Genomic DNA, 15,771 nt, shown 5'->3' on the forward strand with positions numbered 1-15,771 from the left:
TATTGTGTGTGTGTTTGAGAGGGAGGGATGGTGTTCAAAATGTTTATTCAGGCAGCAATCATTTTAGCCTACCGCAAAAAAAAAATAATAATTATAATTATAATAATAAAATAAATAAAATAAAAATAAATAAATCCTTTTATTTCCTGAACTTGTGCATTCAGACCCCACATGAACTCCCTGCAAGTGAAAAAGGTGAGGTTTTCCTTTCTACTTAGGGAAACTAGTACAATTATAAAGTTTTAGTTTAGCATTTGTTTCAAAATTTTCTAGAAAAAAGTTACCCCAAATGTGATAGCGTTTTAGCCAGTCGACGCCTAGGGAAGAAACTGGCACAACGCCCAGGACTCGACACAGCATCTCCCGAACACTGACTGCATTTGGGCCTCAGAGACCCGAACTCCCCACTCTGTGGGACCATGATGGGCTGTTTTAAGGGTCAGGAGAACGGTTCCTCCATGAAGAATGTACACAGTTTCAAGTCTATCCAGGCTAAACTACTGTTCAAAGCAGCTACCATGTTTCTGGTATTTTATTACTGGAGACTCAGGAGTATCTGAGTATCTGCTTCAAGCATGAGCGATTCTCTTGGGTTTTCCATGTTTCCCCTACTCTCTCTCTCTCTCCCCTTCACTCTCCTCCTCCCTCTCTCTCTCTCTCTCTCTCAGTTGACTTCACTTTCTCACCGGGCCTTTCGCCATGGATGTTCCCCGCTAAAGCGTAACCCAAGTTGGGCCAGCTGCCTCTGCATCAACCAGCTTTATAATTAATTTACGCTCTCTGACAGGACATGGGAAAACTGTCTTTCAGTAATTTTAGCTTCTTTGTCTTCCTTTCCTTTTTGGCTGCTATATTCAATTTTAATGGCAGGGTATATATTTGACATTCCTGACAAAGAAATAAGACGACACAGTTCCTTCTGAATTCTTAAAATGACAATAATTACTGGCTTCCTCCGCATCATCTCTACACTTCACAATTCGCACGCCAGTAAGGAATCCAAGCTGGCAGATCCCGTTGATCAGACTTTCATCTGAGCTCTTGGTTCCGTCAAATCTACAGCCTCTTCCTTGACAGCCCTCTGATTACTCTTCCCGCCTTGAAACACTTATCAGTGGGCTTCCAAGATACGCCCACACCCTTGGTTTTCCTCCTACTTCATTAGGAGGAAGAAACCTCACTCCCTGGTTACTAATGTTGATCCTTATCAACATTAAGGAACCTCCCCTCATCGCCCTGCTCTTAAGGGGGAATGACCCTGGGCTAAGTTCTCAGACCTCTTAGCTTTCCACATGCATTGACATCTTTGGTGACCTCACCCAGACTCACACCTCCCACATTTACACATCTTCAGCCCAGACCTCCCTCTGAATTCCAGACCCTTATATACAATGGTGTATGGGACATCTTCACTTTGATGTCTAATGGACCCTCAAATTCGACACCTCCCAAACCCACTCTTGAGCTTCCCCATTCAAACGTCTGGTGATGGAGTCTTCCCCCTTGGAGTAAACAGCAACTCCATCTTTCTAGGTACCCAGGCCCCAAACCTCAGAACCACCCTTAATACCTCTCCCTTTCTCACACCCTACATGGGATCCCCGAGCAGATTCTCCTGACTCTCCCTTCAAGATAGATCAAAATCTGACCTCTTCAAACCATTTCTACCCTTCCCAGCCTTGTCCAAATTAGGATCATCCACGTCCTCCCTGGCTCTCATGGCAACCTTCCATCTGATCCTCCTCCATCTGCACCTGCCCCCTTACAGTCTATTCTCAATTCAGCAGCCAAAATGAGTGTCTGAAAATATAAGCAATCTTATATCACTCCTAGGTTCAAATCTCTCCAGGGGCTCCCTATGTCACTCAGAGTAGGAGCCCAAGTCTTCACAGGGGTCCAGAAGACCCTTCACAGTGTCTCCTACCACTTCTGCCCTGGTGTCTCCACACCCTGGTTCAATCCAGTCGCAGGGGCCTCCTTGCTCTTCCTCATACACACAAGGCTCACTTCTGCCTTAGGTGTTTACATGGGCCACCGCCACCCCCCAGCAGCCTGGGGAGGTCTCCCCAAAGACTGCTGCATGTTTCCATCTTAGCAACTTAGGGTCTTGACTCAAAGACCACCTCCTCCGGGAGGCATTCTCTGTCCATCCTTCCTGAAACTACAGCACCCCCAATGCTCCCTATCCCCCTTCACTGCTTGATCTTTCTCTGTAATAGTGAAAGGTAACTATATAGTATAATTTTGGTGGTTGATTGCCCTGTCTTCCCTATGAGAATGGAAGTATCTAGCTGAGTTTCTTTTTTTATCCACTTGTGAAGCCCCAGCTCCTAGAATAATGCCAATTCTGACGTCAGAATGCAATCAGTAAATTGTTAGGAGAGTGAAAACATGCTTCTCTATAACCTTTCTTTTTTTATTTACAATGATCATCTTTCCACATAAATAAATGCACATCTAATACCAAAGGCTAGGGACAAATTTGGTCATGAGTAGGTAATAGCTGAAGCCATGTGATGGTTGTATGGGGATTCTTTATACTATTCTTCCTACATATATTTGAATTTTCTACCATAAAAAATTTAATACACAACATTCACCCAATTATTTATAATGACTATACAGTACTCCACAGTGTGATTATACCATCACTAGTTAATCCCTACTCTACTGAAGAATATTGGGGTTTCATCTTTTTCTGTGTAACAGAAAAGGATAATCGTTTTTTTAAAAAACAATTTACTTGACAGAGCGAGAGATCACATGTAGGTAGAGAGGCAGGCAGAGAGAGGGGGGAAGCAGGCTCCATGCTGAGCAGAAAGCCCAATGCAGGGCTCGACCCCAGGGCCCTGAGATCATGACCTGACCAAAGGCAGAGACTTAACCCACTAAGCCAGCCACCCAGTTCCCCGAGGATAGAGTAATCTTACACAACTATCTGATTATGGCCTTGCAATAAATTCCTAGAAACAGAAGAGTTTGCACATTTAAAATCTTATACGTAATGCCAATCTTCCCTTCAGAAATTTTGAACCGAAATATGTTCCCATTAGTACATGAAAGCGGCACTTCTCAAAGTGTGGTCCACAAAATGGTGCCAGGCTGCAAATGGTCTGTTACTGGTCCACCACGAGATTGGTTGAGAAACTGAGAGTAAACATTTGGAAACTTTCACAGGAATTTGACAGAATAATTTTCTATCTGACGAATATTTCATAGATATAGAGAAATATATTTGAGATTTTATTTTGTATATTTTTCATTGTCTTTTTCTGGCTATTTATTTTTACAAATGTATCTTCAGCCAGAAACAGAATGAGGAACATGGTCCTTCACCTCAGTTTAAGAAAAATGACATGATAGTACTTGTTTCCCTATACCACCCCCAATTGTAGACATATTTTGTTTGGCTTCATTTTATTTTTATCGTTTCAGTTACAGAGATATGCCACTGTTGACTTAATGTGCACTTTTGATAGCTAGCAGGGTTGCACACCTTTTCATAGGTTGGCTGGCCCTGTACTCATTATTTATGAATTACCTCACGATCCTATTAAGACGTTCATCTTATTGATGAAATTGTAAAAGCTTATTGTAAAAGCACTTTGTACATTAGGAACATCATGTTGATTCCATATTATGCAAACAAGTTTCAAACTTTCAAACAAATTCAGATGATTCTCCACTATACTAAAATAAAATAATGAAGACTTAAAACGCTGTATTTAGTTTCTTCTTTTGAGTCTTTCCTTCATGTTTTTTACTTAGAGATGTCCTTTCCACCAAAAGATGGTAAAAATATTGACTCATATATTATGCACATACATTTACAGCTTACTTTGTTACACTTATAATTTTTATCCTCTAGAATTATTTTCTCATGGGCTGTCTGGCAAAGATTCTGCTTCATTTTTCTAGATGACTAGGTAGGTGTCCCAACACCTTTTACTGACTAACTTATCTTTTTCTTTCCAATCCGAAATGCCAACCCTATCACCTACTATATATGCCTATGTATACACTCAAAATACACTCAAATGTATACACTGTATACATTGTATACAATGTATACAATGTATTTTATTCATTGGTATATTCTTGTACCAATACCTCTGTTCAATCATCATTAACTCATATTATTCTTAAACATTTGAGATGGCAAGTACTTTGATAAATACTTCTTATAATTCTGGGAGGGTTTTATAGGTTCATTCTTCCAGATCAAATTCAGAATCATATTGGGTAATTGTACGAAATCTTCAGTAATTGTACGAAATCTTCAGTAATTGTACTGAATCTTACTTTCCAAGAATAAACTATCCCTCTCCATTTACTTGAAATGTATCTTATGTCCCACAATTGAGTTTTGTAGCTTTCTTCACTTAGTCCCTCAATTGCCTAGGTAAGCTTCTCCCTACTTCCGTATAGCAACATTGTAATTATAAATGAAATCTTTCTTTCAATAATTCTTCCTAGCATTCATGTCACAATGAAGTCATCAACCTATTTTTACTTATTTTGTAGCCAACCAGCAATCTTAATCCACAATCATAGTGCTTCTAGTAGGTTTTCGCAAGAGTCTAAGCAAACTCTGTAATTCCATTCATACTCTCGATTCATTCATTTTAAAAAAAGCAAGCACTGTGACATAAATCTCAAAATACTGGTGCAGTTGAAGATTAATATTACATAAAAATATAAAGCCCCTCTGAGGAACATAAAATCTACTAGAGTATATAAAACACATACCCACTTATTCTTGCATAAGATAGCAATTAAAGAATCTCTAAAAAGGCACAGTTAAAAAGTACTATGAGAGGGGCACCTGGGTGGCTCAGTGGATTAAGCCTCTGCCTTCCACTCAGGTCATGATCTCAGGATCCTGGGATCGAGCCCCACATCAGGCCCTCTGCTCAGCGGGGAGCCCGCTTGCCCCCTCTCTCTCCCAGCCGTCCTGCCTACTTTTATGTATTTATTACTACTTAATAAATACATAAAATATTTTAAAAAAAAAGGACAGTACTATGGGAGAATGTGCAAGGACACACTGCAGAATAATGGAGAGCTCAAGGAAACCTTTGTGAGAAGGTAGCATTTATTTTAAGCACAGAATGTCAGGATGTGAAAAGATCAGAGGGATAATATTCTAGAAAGGGGGGGGGGGGGGAGTACATGATCAAAGGCAAAAGGAGAAAAAGCCCAGAGTTTGGCTGGAACATAGGGGAACACTAAAGGGTGATAAATGGATCATTCTGAATGCAAGATTAATTTACTTCTTACTTGGTAGACATTGGTGTGCTAGGGCATGAACAGAGCTATGCTTTAGGAAGACGAATCTGGAGGCAGGATGCAAACATGGGGTGATTTGCTGGGGGAAGAACTGAGGCAGAGAAAACCACCATTTTTTTTTTTTTTAAAAAACATGGGCCCAGATGTCTTTGACAAGCCTCTCCTTGAGAGGTGGGGTCTATGTCCCCTCCCCGTGAAAGTAGACTTTGTAATAGCTCGACTGATACAAATCCAACAGAGGTTATGCTGGGTCCCTTCTCAAGGCCAAACCTTAAGAAACTTGACACTTTTCTAGTGCACTCTTGCACTAGTGCACTATTCATGCACTATTGGTGGGAATGCAAACTGGTGAAGCCACCCTGGAGAACAGCAAGGAGGTTCCTCAAAAAGTTACAAATAGAACTGCCCTATGATCCAGCAATCCAGCAATCACACTAGGAGGTATTTACCCAAAGGAAAGAAAAATGTTAATCCCAAGGGATACATACACCCTGATGTTTATAGCAGCATTATCAACAATAGCCAAATCATGGGAACAGCCCAGATGACCATCAACTGATGAATGCATAAAGATGTGGTATGCGTATGCACACACACACACACACACACACGCACACGAGTATTACTCAGCCAGAAAAAAGAATGGATTCTTACCATTTGCAATGACATGGATGGAGCTAGAGTATGATGCTATGTGAAATAAGTTAGAGAAAGACAAATCCCATATGATTTCACTCATATGTGGAATTTTAAAAATAAGTAAGTAAGTAAATAAATAAATAAATAAATAAGCAAAGGGGGTAAAAAAGAGAGAAGCAAACCAAGAAACTGATTCTTAACGATAGAGAACAAACTGATGGTTACCAGAGGGGAGGCAGGTGGGGGTGTGGGGGAAATAGGTGATAGGGATTAAAAGGGCACCTGTGGTAAGTACACTTGGAATGTTTTGTACAGAAGTGTTGAATCACACTATATGACAAACCTGAAATTAATATTGCACTGTATGTTAACTAACTAGAGCTTCAATAAAAACTTACCAAAAAAAGGAAAATGACACTTTTCACATCCTATTTCCTGGGACTCTCACACTTACAACTTAGCCATGATGCTATAAGGAAGCCCAGGTAATCCATGGAAAGCCCACATGGAGATAACCTGAGACTCCTGGTCCTTAGTTCCCAGTCGACAGCCAGCTAGCTCCACTGGCCAGGCATGTGAGTGAACCATGGCAAAAGTGGATGTCCCAGCACCCAGCAAAATACCCCAGCAGATGCGGTAGGGAGCAGAGTCAAGCTCTCTCTGAGGAACCCTGCCCTAACAGCAGACTCAAGGTTGAGTCTTTTTGCTGTCCTTTGAAGCACTTAGTTTTGGATGTTTGGTTGCACAGCAACAATAACTAGGATAGAGACGAATTTAGAGGCTCTTGCGACAATTCAGATCAATAACATGAAGAACAACTGGAGAAGTGACCATTGAGAAGAAGGCAAGTGCCAGATGCCAGCGCTACTTTGAAGACACAATCCATGGGATGATGGCAGCCTAAAATTAAAATTAAAATTTGTGGGGCACCTGGGTGGCTCAGTGGTTTAAGCCTCTGCCTTTGGCTCAGATCATGATCTCAGAGTCCTGGGATCGAGCCCCACATCAGGCTTTCTGCCGGGTGGGGGCTGGCTTCCCCATCTCTCACTGCCTGCCTCTCTGCCTACTTGTGATTTCTTTCTCTCTCTCTGTCAAATAAATAAATAAAATCTTTTTTAAAAAAATTAAAATTTGTTCCCTGAGTTATTTTTCTGATTAAGAACTAGCTGGGTAGAAAGGGTTATTTACTAATATTTTAGAATTGCACATTGTGGTGAATCAGAATACGTTAAAGCCAACAGTTAGCTCTTTCCTCTCCCTATCTACCTCCACCCTCTCTCCACTGCAAGAATATGCTTTCCTGCCACATTGATATTAAGCTTTGGCCATGCAGTTTGTTTTATCAATGGCATGTGAGTTTGAAGTGATGGTGGGTCACCTCCAAGTACAGGCCTTCAGAGACACTACAAGTTTCTGCGTGGTCTTTACACTTCCGCCATGACAGAGGAACGTGGCTTGTGCAAGTCTCAGGAGGGAGGCTCAGGAGCAACTGTGAACCCAACCTACAGCTTGGAACCAAGCCCCGGGGAACATAGCTTAGGTCTACAGGCACACAGGCAAGAAACACTTACTATAATAAACAACATAATATAAATGACAAGTCACTACAATAAATAATTAAACAATCACTGCTTGTGGTATGGCACTGATGTCTTATAAGGGAAGTCATCGTGTCTGATGAATCCACTTATTAACATTTGAGAACAGCCCACTATCTCATCACAGATGTAAAAGATTGTAATCCTAATTACCAGTACTTCGGCACGTCTCTCTGCTGGAGAGATAAAGGTAGAGACACGCACTGACATTTCAAATACTTCCATTCAGGTTGTTAGGTGATGCAGCTTTCTGTACATGGAACCAAAAGAGAGGTTTTTTTGTTTTTGTTTTTTGCTTTTTTTTCAGCATAACAGTATTCCTTGTTTTTACACCACACCGAGTGCTCCATACAATCCATGCCCTCTCTAATACCCACCACCTGATCCCCCCAACCTCCCACCCCCCGCCCCTTCAAAACCCTCAGGTTGTTTCTCAGAGTCCACAGTCTCTCATGGTTCACCTCCCCTTCCAATTTCCCCCAACTCCCTTCTCCTCTCTAACTCCCCTTGTCCTCCATGTTATTTGTTACTCTCCAAAAGTAAGTGAAACCATATGATAGTTGACTCTCTCTGCTTGACTTATTTCACTCAGCAAGACCAGTCCCATCCATGTTGCTACAACAGTTGGGTATTCGTCCTTTCTGATGGAGGCATAATACTCCATAGTGTATATGGACCACATCTTCTTATCCATTCATCCGTTGAAGGGCATCTTGGTTCTTTCCACAGTTTGGCGACTGTGGCCATTGCTGCTAAAAACATTGGGGTACAGATGGCCCTTCTTTTCACTATATCTGTATCTTTGGGGTAAATACCCAGTAGTGCAATTGCAGGGTCATAGGGAAGCTCTATTTTTAATTTCTTGAGAAATCTCCACACTGTTCTCCAAGGTGGCTAAGAGTGTTTTTAATAAGTCATGCTATTTTTCCCCTCATCTTTGCTTTCTTACCATAACCACACTCACTGGATGGGGATGTTTCTGGCACAAATAGATGACAAAACTGGAGATCCTCTAAAGACAGGCTTTAGGGCTCTAGTATAGAACAGGTGTTCTCAAAGTATGGTGCCTAGCACCACTTTAGCGGGGCCAGGAGATCCAAATGATTTTCATAAGGATATTAAGACATGATTTGCCTTTTTTCACTGTCATTCCCTCACAAGTTGGAGATTCACAGAGGACTTATCAGGTTTGAAATCTCAGCTGACTGACTGCAGGAGCAAACAAGAGAATCCAGATATCTTCCATGAAGCTAGAAATTAGACATGTGCAAAAAAATCTAACAGTGCCATTCTTCTTCCCAAACTTACCTTGTTTTAGAAAAATACAGTCATTTTTCATTTGAAAAACAGTTTTTTATGTTAATATAGAATGGGTTCATTACTTACTTGAAATGAATTAATTCGAGATACCTATAAGTGTCCCCATTTCCTTCCTCATATGGCAAATATTTACAACAAAAGCCACATAATGTTAAGCCATTTGAGACACTCTCAATTTTTAAGAGTATAAAAGGTTCTGGGTCACCTGGGTGGCTCAGTGGGTTAAGCCTCTGCCTTCGGCTCAGGTCATGATCTCAGGGTCCTGGGATGGAGTCCCGCATCGGGTTCTCTGATCAGCAGGGAGCCTGCTTCCCTTCCTCTCTCTCTCTCTGCCTGCCTCTCTGCCTACTTGTGATCTCTGTCTGTCAAATAAATAAATAAAATCTTAAAAAAAAAAAAAAGAGTATAGAAGGCTCTAAGACCAAGAAATTTGAGATACACTCCATACTATGGTATAAAGTATGCACTGCTGTGTTCGAAAATACAGTGGGTGGGGAAGCACACTTTAAGAAGAGTAGAAGCGGGGCGCCTGGGTGGCTCAGTGGTTTGAGCCTCTGCCTTCGGCTCAGACCATGATCTCAGGGTCCTGGGATGGAGCCCCACATCGAACTCTCTGCTCAGTTGGGAGCATGTTTCCCCCTCTCTCTCTGCCTGCCTCTCTGCCTACTTGTAATCTCTGTCTTTCAAATAAATAAATGAAATCTTTAAAAAAAAAAAAAGAAGAAGAAGAGTAGAAGCAATAGGGTTGAGTTTGTGGGGTTCCTATAAGAACAGTCTTAGACTTAAATATTATCACCTTCATAATTGAGGTAGGAATTACAGCCTCCTGGCTCTTTGTGCAAACTTTTTACTTTATTCAACACAATCTTGCCAAATAACGCCTTTAAACAGTAAGGAATATAGCAGGAGAGATTAAATCATCTGTCACGGGTTACACTGTGCTGAGACTAAAAATGTCTTCTATTTTGTTCAAGCTATGACATACCATTACTCAGATGCTCTGACATTATTAAGAGAAAAAGATAGCCATGTACTAAGTCAACAGAAATGAACCGCTAATATGAGTAGTTATTTGTGTTTATTGAGCACTTTTCCCCCAAAGGACTCAAAACATTTCAAATATATTAGCATGCATAAAACCTCTATGAATAATCTCACAAGCGTACGGTTGCTACTTCCACATTTTAGAAGAGTAAAATGTTATTACTAATACATAGTAAACTCTAAAGTCAAAACATTAAACCCCTAGGGACGCCTGGGTGGCTCAGTTGGTTGGACGACTGCCTTCGGCTCAGGTCATGATCCCGGAGTCCCGGGATCGAGTCCCGCATCGGTCTCCCAGCTCCACGGGGAGTCTGCTTCTCTCTCTGACCTTCTCATAGCTCATGTTCTCTCTCACTGTCTCTCTCTCTCAAATAAATAAATAAAATATTTAAAAAAAAAAAAAACATTAAACCCCTAATGCCTCATCTCTACCAACCAACCATTCACACATGATGCGTGACATAAAATGGATCATCTCCTGAACCACCACATTTGAGACTTCTGAATGAATATCACATGCTTTCTTCCAGTGTTTAAATCTAAGATAATTACATAGCACCCTTCTAGACAGCCGACATGAAACCCTTCAGCCCCGAAAATGCCTTCTAATAAGACTGTCAAAGATTTTCTACACATTTATGAATCTAAAATTAGTCACGGAACTTAGATCCTCAGGCACCACAATCTTCATGGCCAAGAAGTCACTCAAAATGCTGCATCTACATTTTACAAATCTGGCAACTTGTTCCTCCAAGGAGGCATCGGATGCCCCTCTAGCTCTGGGGTCTCCCTGTGAGCAGGATGAGGCGATGAGGGAAATACCTTCCTAGCTGCTTCCACAGCGTCACTGTGACTACGTATAGAACCCATGCTAACATGGGATGCCTGGGTGGCTCAGTGGGTTAAGCCGCTGCCTTCAGCTCAGGTCATGATCTCAGGGTCCTGGGATCGAGTCCCGCATCGGGCTCTCTGCTCAGCAGGGAGCCTGCTTCCCTCTCTCTCTCTCTGCCTACTTGTGATCTCTCTCTGTCAAATAAATAAAAATATAATCTTTTGAAAAAAAAAATTATAAAAAAAATAAAATAAAATAAAAAGAACCCATGCTAACAGTAGAGAGGCAGGTTCCAGATAAAAGGTAACTAAAAACGGAATGTCAATCACTGATAAGAAGAAATGATGAGATTTATGTGCTGAATGAGGGTGTACATGAGTAATATCAGCTTTTGCAACAAATGGATTCAAAAATACATAAAGCCTCAACACAACAGAAGTTAACTTTTCTCCCTCCCTCTCTCTCATGTTCATGTAACTTACGTTTCCACTTCTATTGCATAGAATTATTACTGAGAAAAACTGCAAATATTGGCATTGATGTTCTATTCAAGGGACATCTGGCTGGTTCGGTTGGAAGGGCATGATTCGGGATCATGAGTTCGAGCCCCACATTGGATATCCAGATCACTTACATATATAAAAACTTAAAAAAAAAAAAAAGACCCCAAAACAATTTTCTATTGAAGAATATGTGGGTGTTCCCGGTTGGGAAAGATCCCTCCTTCACGTGGCCATGTAGACAGAGTTTCTTCAATCCTGTCTCCCCAACATCCACTATGGTTCATGGTCATCTAGATCCAAGCAAAGGAAGAGGAAGATAGAGCATGGGGCTTCTTAGAAGCCTTGCCCCAAATCAGACACACATGATGACACAGATGGGTCCCACAGCTGCTGTGTGCATCAAAATGGGGAAGCAGCACATGGAAGAACAGACTACAGGCTCAAGCACAACATACAACAAGCGCCACAGTCTACTCATTCTGGAAAACAAATTAAACAGGCCAATCGATCCAGGTGGCAAGAACCAAAACTGTTGCGATTTTTTACAGGCAATGGCTTTGAGTAGGTTCTCAGTAAGAAACAGAATTATAAATACCAGTCTCTATCAAAAAAAAATAAAAATAGATAAAAAGAGTTATCTCTCTACTAATCCAAAGGAGGGTGTTCAGAATTCCTATATATGCAGTCTTCCATGTACCAATAATGAAAGTGTTTCTTTCCATGAAAGAATATCAGAATATCTTACTTGGGTGCTGGTTAATTTAAGGAATCGCTGATTTCTGGTTCTCTTGGATGTTCTTTTGTTATCCTGTTACCATGATTCCATGTGGAGGAGGATGTCAGTTAGAAAAGGTGAAGCTACTCTCCCATACTTACATATACAGAAAAGTTGTTTTCCTCAGTTATTTCTCCTTTGTTTGCCACAGCCGAACCACCTGTCCCCAAAGCCACAGGCCCCGGTCACTGCAGGGGGCTCTGTCCACAGTCAAAAATGCCGCTCCCTGAAGTAGTGATGGGCGGAATTCTGAAGCACCTTCTGCCCTTCTGAGTTAGCCCTCCCAAGCCCAGTCCCATGCTTGCCAGAACTTCCTGTGCCCCTGCCCCCAGGCACAAGTCAGGAAAAACACAAATGTGGGGGTTTCTCTATGGGAAATGAAGAGGAACAGGGTCCTCTTACCCACCCAGCTTCACACAATCATGGATTCCCCCAAATTTAGAAAAAGGATTCAGAAGGCCGGCAGCCCAAATGGTGACAAAGGTCTACCAAAGACACAATAAAATGTTAACGAATCAAATGCATGCAGATCCCTGCCACCTGGAACAGGACGGGGGCGGCTATGAGAGGGAGAACTGGAAAAAGATGATGGGAAAAACAGTTTTCTTTTTCACTCATGCTCTAGGGAATTCGTGTCCATAAAGTTCCCTATGATTCTATGGGGCAAACCGGGCTCTGTCTTCTCCATCCAATGCCAGGGGCAAAGCTACTAAAAGTATAGATAATCATAGCCAGCACTGTCTAAAAAACTTTCTTTGTCTTAAAAAACTGTCTGGGTGGCTCAGTGGGTTAAGCCTCTACCTTCAGCTCAGGTCATGATCTCAGGGTCCTGGGATGGAAGCCGGGCATTGGGCTCTCTGCTCAGCAGGGAGTCTGTTTCCCCCCTCTCTCTCTGCCTGCCTCTCTGCCTACTTGTGATCTCTCTCTCTCTGTCAAATTAACAACAAAACAAAACAAAAAACCACTTTCTTTGATGATGGAAATGTTCTCTTGCTGCACATGGCAATTAAGCACCTGAACCATGGCTACTGTGAAGAATGAACTCAATTTTTAATTTTCCCAATTAAAATTTAGGTTTAAACAGCAACACGTGGCTTCTGTCTATGGGGCTAGAAAGTGTAAGACTAGCCTTGTGGAGTCTAACAAATCCATTGCCCCAAGTCAACTGATCTAATATTTAAAAAAAAAAAAAAGTATTTCTTTCCCATAACTATTGAAGAACATTCTGGCTCTGTTGTGGTTAAATCCTGGGCTCAATCCTAACCTGATTTAGATATCTTCACTATATCCTAAAACAACAGTTCTCACTGTCTCTGATTATGGTGACCCATTTTTGTTAAAAGATTTTATTTATTTATTAGAGAGAGAGTACATGAGAGACAGCAGGGGCAGGGGCAGAGGGAGACCAGGCACCCCGGTATCCCATTTTTAATGTCAAAACAAGTTATTAACCATTTATAGTAGTGGTGCTTGAACTCCTATTAAGAAAATCCATTACAGGGGCATCTGGGTGACTCAGTCGTTAAGCATCTGCCTTAGACTCAGGTCATGATCCCAGGGTCCTCTGGGCTCTCTGCTCAGCGGGAAGCCTGAGACTCCCTCTGCTGCTCCCCCTACTTGTGTTCTCTCTCTCTCACTGTCTCTCTGTCAAATAAACAAATAAAATCTTAAAAAAAAAAAAAAGAAAGAAAAAAAATCCATTATAACAAAAAGCTCCTCTGAAGTCAATAAAAACTTTATATTCCTATGTATTTCCTTGTAACAGGAGCAGCTATACCGAATGGTCAAATACACATAAACAGCAGAGACAGTCTCAATTTAATATGCCAGCAATCCTTGATACAAGCGTGGATTCCAGCAGGTCTTATAATATCCCACAGCCTCCTGGGCTCTGTGAACCACACAGGTTAGGAGCCCACTTCTAAAGACGCATCCTTCGGAGCGGCCAGCAGACCCGTGACGATGTGTTCCACACCTGAGGGTCATGGTTCCCAACAGGGGCTTTGGACTTGTACTGGAGAAATGAGAACGAGCAACCTTCCTAACACTGGGTAGTCAAGATTTTTCAGGGTCTAGCTGGTAGAAGACATATAATGTAGATTATTTATGCTCTAGTTAAGGCCGGTTACCACGCTAACATCAAAGAAGACCAAGGTCTAACACTCTGGATTTTTTTTTTAAAGTGTATTGTTATTACTCAACAGATAACAGGATGTTGTTCAGTGCTCTCCCTATCATCGCTTTGTCAGAAAGTACGCTCACTCCCTGGGATTCACTTGTTTCTCTGTGTCAATTTGAAAGCCAAAATCTGAAGAAGAATTCATGTGAGGAAAAAAATTAAAGCAAGCATTTACGGAGCGGTTCCCAGGCTGGAGCTGGCCATGTTCCGGACAGGTTCATTTGAAGCTCGAGGTGAAAAGTCACTTTTGTGAAACAGATGGAAGAATGAGGAAAGACCCCATTAATATTAAAAGTCTTGATTATAGGGGTGCCCGGGTGGCTCAGTCAGTTAAGAATCTGCCTTCAGGGAGCCTGGGTGGCTCAGTGGGTTAAGCTGCTGCCTTCGGCTCAGGTCATGATCTCAGGGTCCTGGGATCGAGTCCCGCATCGGGCTCTCTGCTCAGCAGGGAGCCTGCTTCCTCCTCTCTCTCTGCCTGCCTCTCTGCCTGCTTGTAATCTCTCTCTGTCAAATAAATAAATAAATCTTTAAAAAAAAAAAAAAAAAAAAAGAATCTGCCTTCAGCTCAGGTCATGATCCCAGGGTCGTGGGATGGAGTCCCACAACAGGGAGTCTGTTCTCCCTCTCCCTCTACCCCTACCCCTGTTCATGTGTGCGTTCTCTCTCTCTCTCTCTCTCTCGCTCTCTCTGTCTCTCAAAGAAGTAAAATCTTCGAAAAAAAATCTTGATTCCAAAGTGGGGAAGAATGTTTCTACACTATAACCTCTTTGCCCAGAAATGACCCAACAGCTAAAATCTTACGATTTGGCAGGAAACAGAAAGGAAAATAGAAGGGGAATGTCAGGTGTGTGACCTGTGTGATCCTGAAACATCCCCAAATCTCTGAGATGTTGTGGTTTGCCATGACAGCCTCACCAGGCCCCACCGTAACACTCATGGGTCCAAGGACCTGTTGGGACCCACCGCTCTCCTCAGAATCAAGGTCCCCAAGCATACCTTTTAGAACAGGAGCACCGCTGAGGTTGGTTCACGTTACAGAGGTAAAGGTATTGGATTAAAACAAAAGCAACCGCTAGACTCAGAGATCAGTCTATGAAATCTAGAAATCTCTCAGAGACTCCACAGATTACAGAAAGCTCTAGAAACCTAAGAATGCCCACAACTTGGTTACAGCTGCAAAGTATCAAGATGTACGATGTAAATTATTTATGCTGCAGTTAAGGACAATTATCATTTGGCTTCAAAGAGGAGAAAGGTCTAACAAAGTATCAGGCACACCATGGTCCACGCTGTGAAAAAGTAATCTCTCGGAAAAAAACACAAGCTAACACAATTTGAGCCAGAGACCATTTCATACTTCCCAGCTCCCTGTGCTTCCAAGCACGAAATCACCCACTGAAAAAGAGGAATGTATTTCACCAAGGTAGGTGGATATTCATCTCTCTCGGTTTTTAAAATGAGAGACATTCACTTACTACACTTAACGTGCATTGACTGCTGTAGACATCAACAATTCGCTCAAAATAGATACGATTTGAAAAGACTGGGAAATTCAGTATTGAACTTAGAAAGCTGAATCTGAGGTTTTAATT

At 41.8% G+C, this 15,771-nt stretch overlaps 1 protein-coding gene across 7 annotated transcripts in view; it reads right to left on the minus strand.

Moving 5' to 3' along the window:
• PLCB4 (phospholipase C beta 4) overlaps positions 1-15,771 on the minus strand; it is a 410,418-nt gene that overhangs the window by 361,640 nt on the left and 33,007 nt on the right. The window lies entirely within an intron of this gene.

Source organism: Mustela nivalis (genome assembly GCF_964662115.1).
Source record: "Mustela nivalis genome assembly, chromosome: 8".
Lineage (NCBI taxonomy): Eukaryota > Metazoa > Chordata > Mammalia > Carnivora > Mustelidae > Mustela > Mustela nivalis.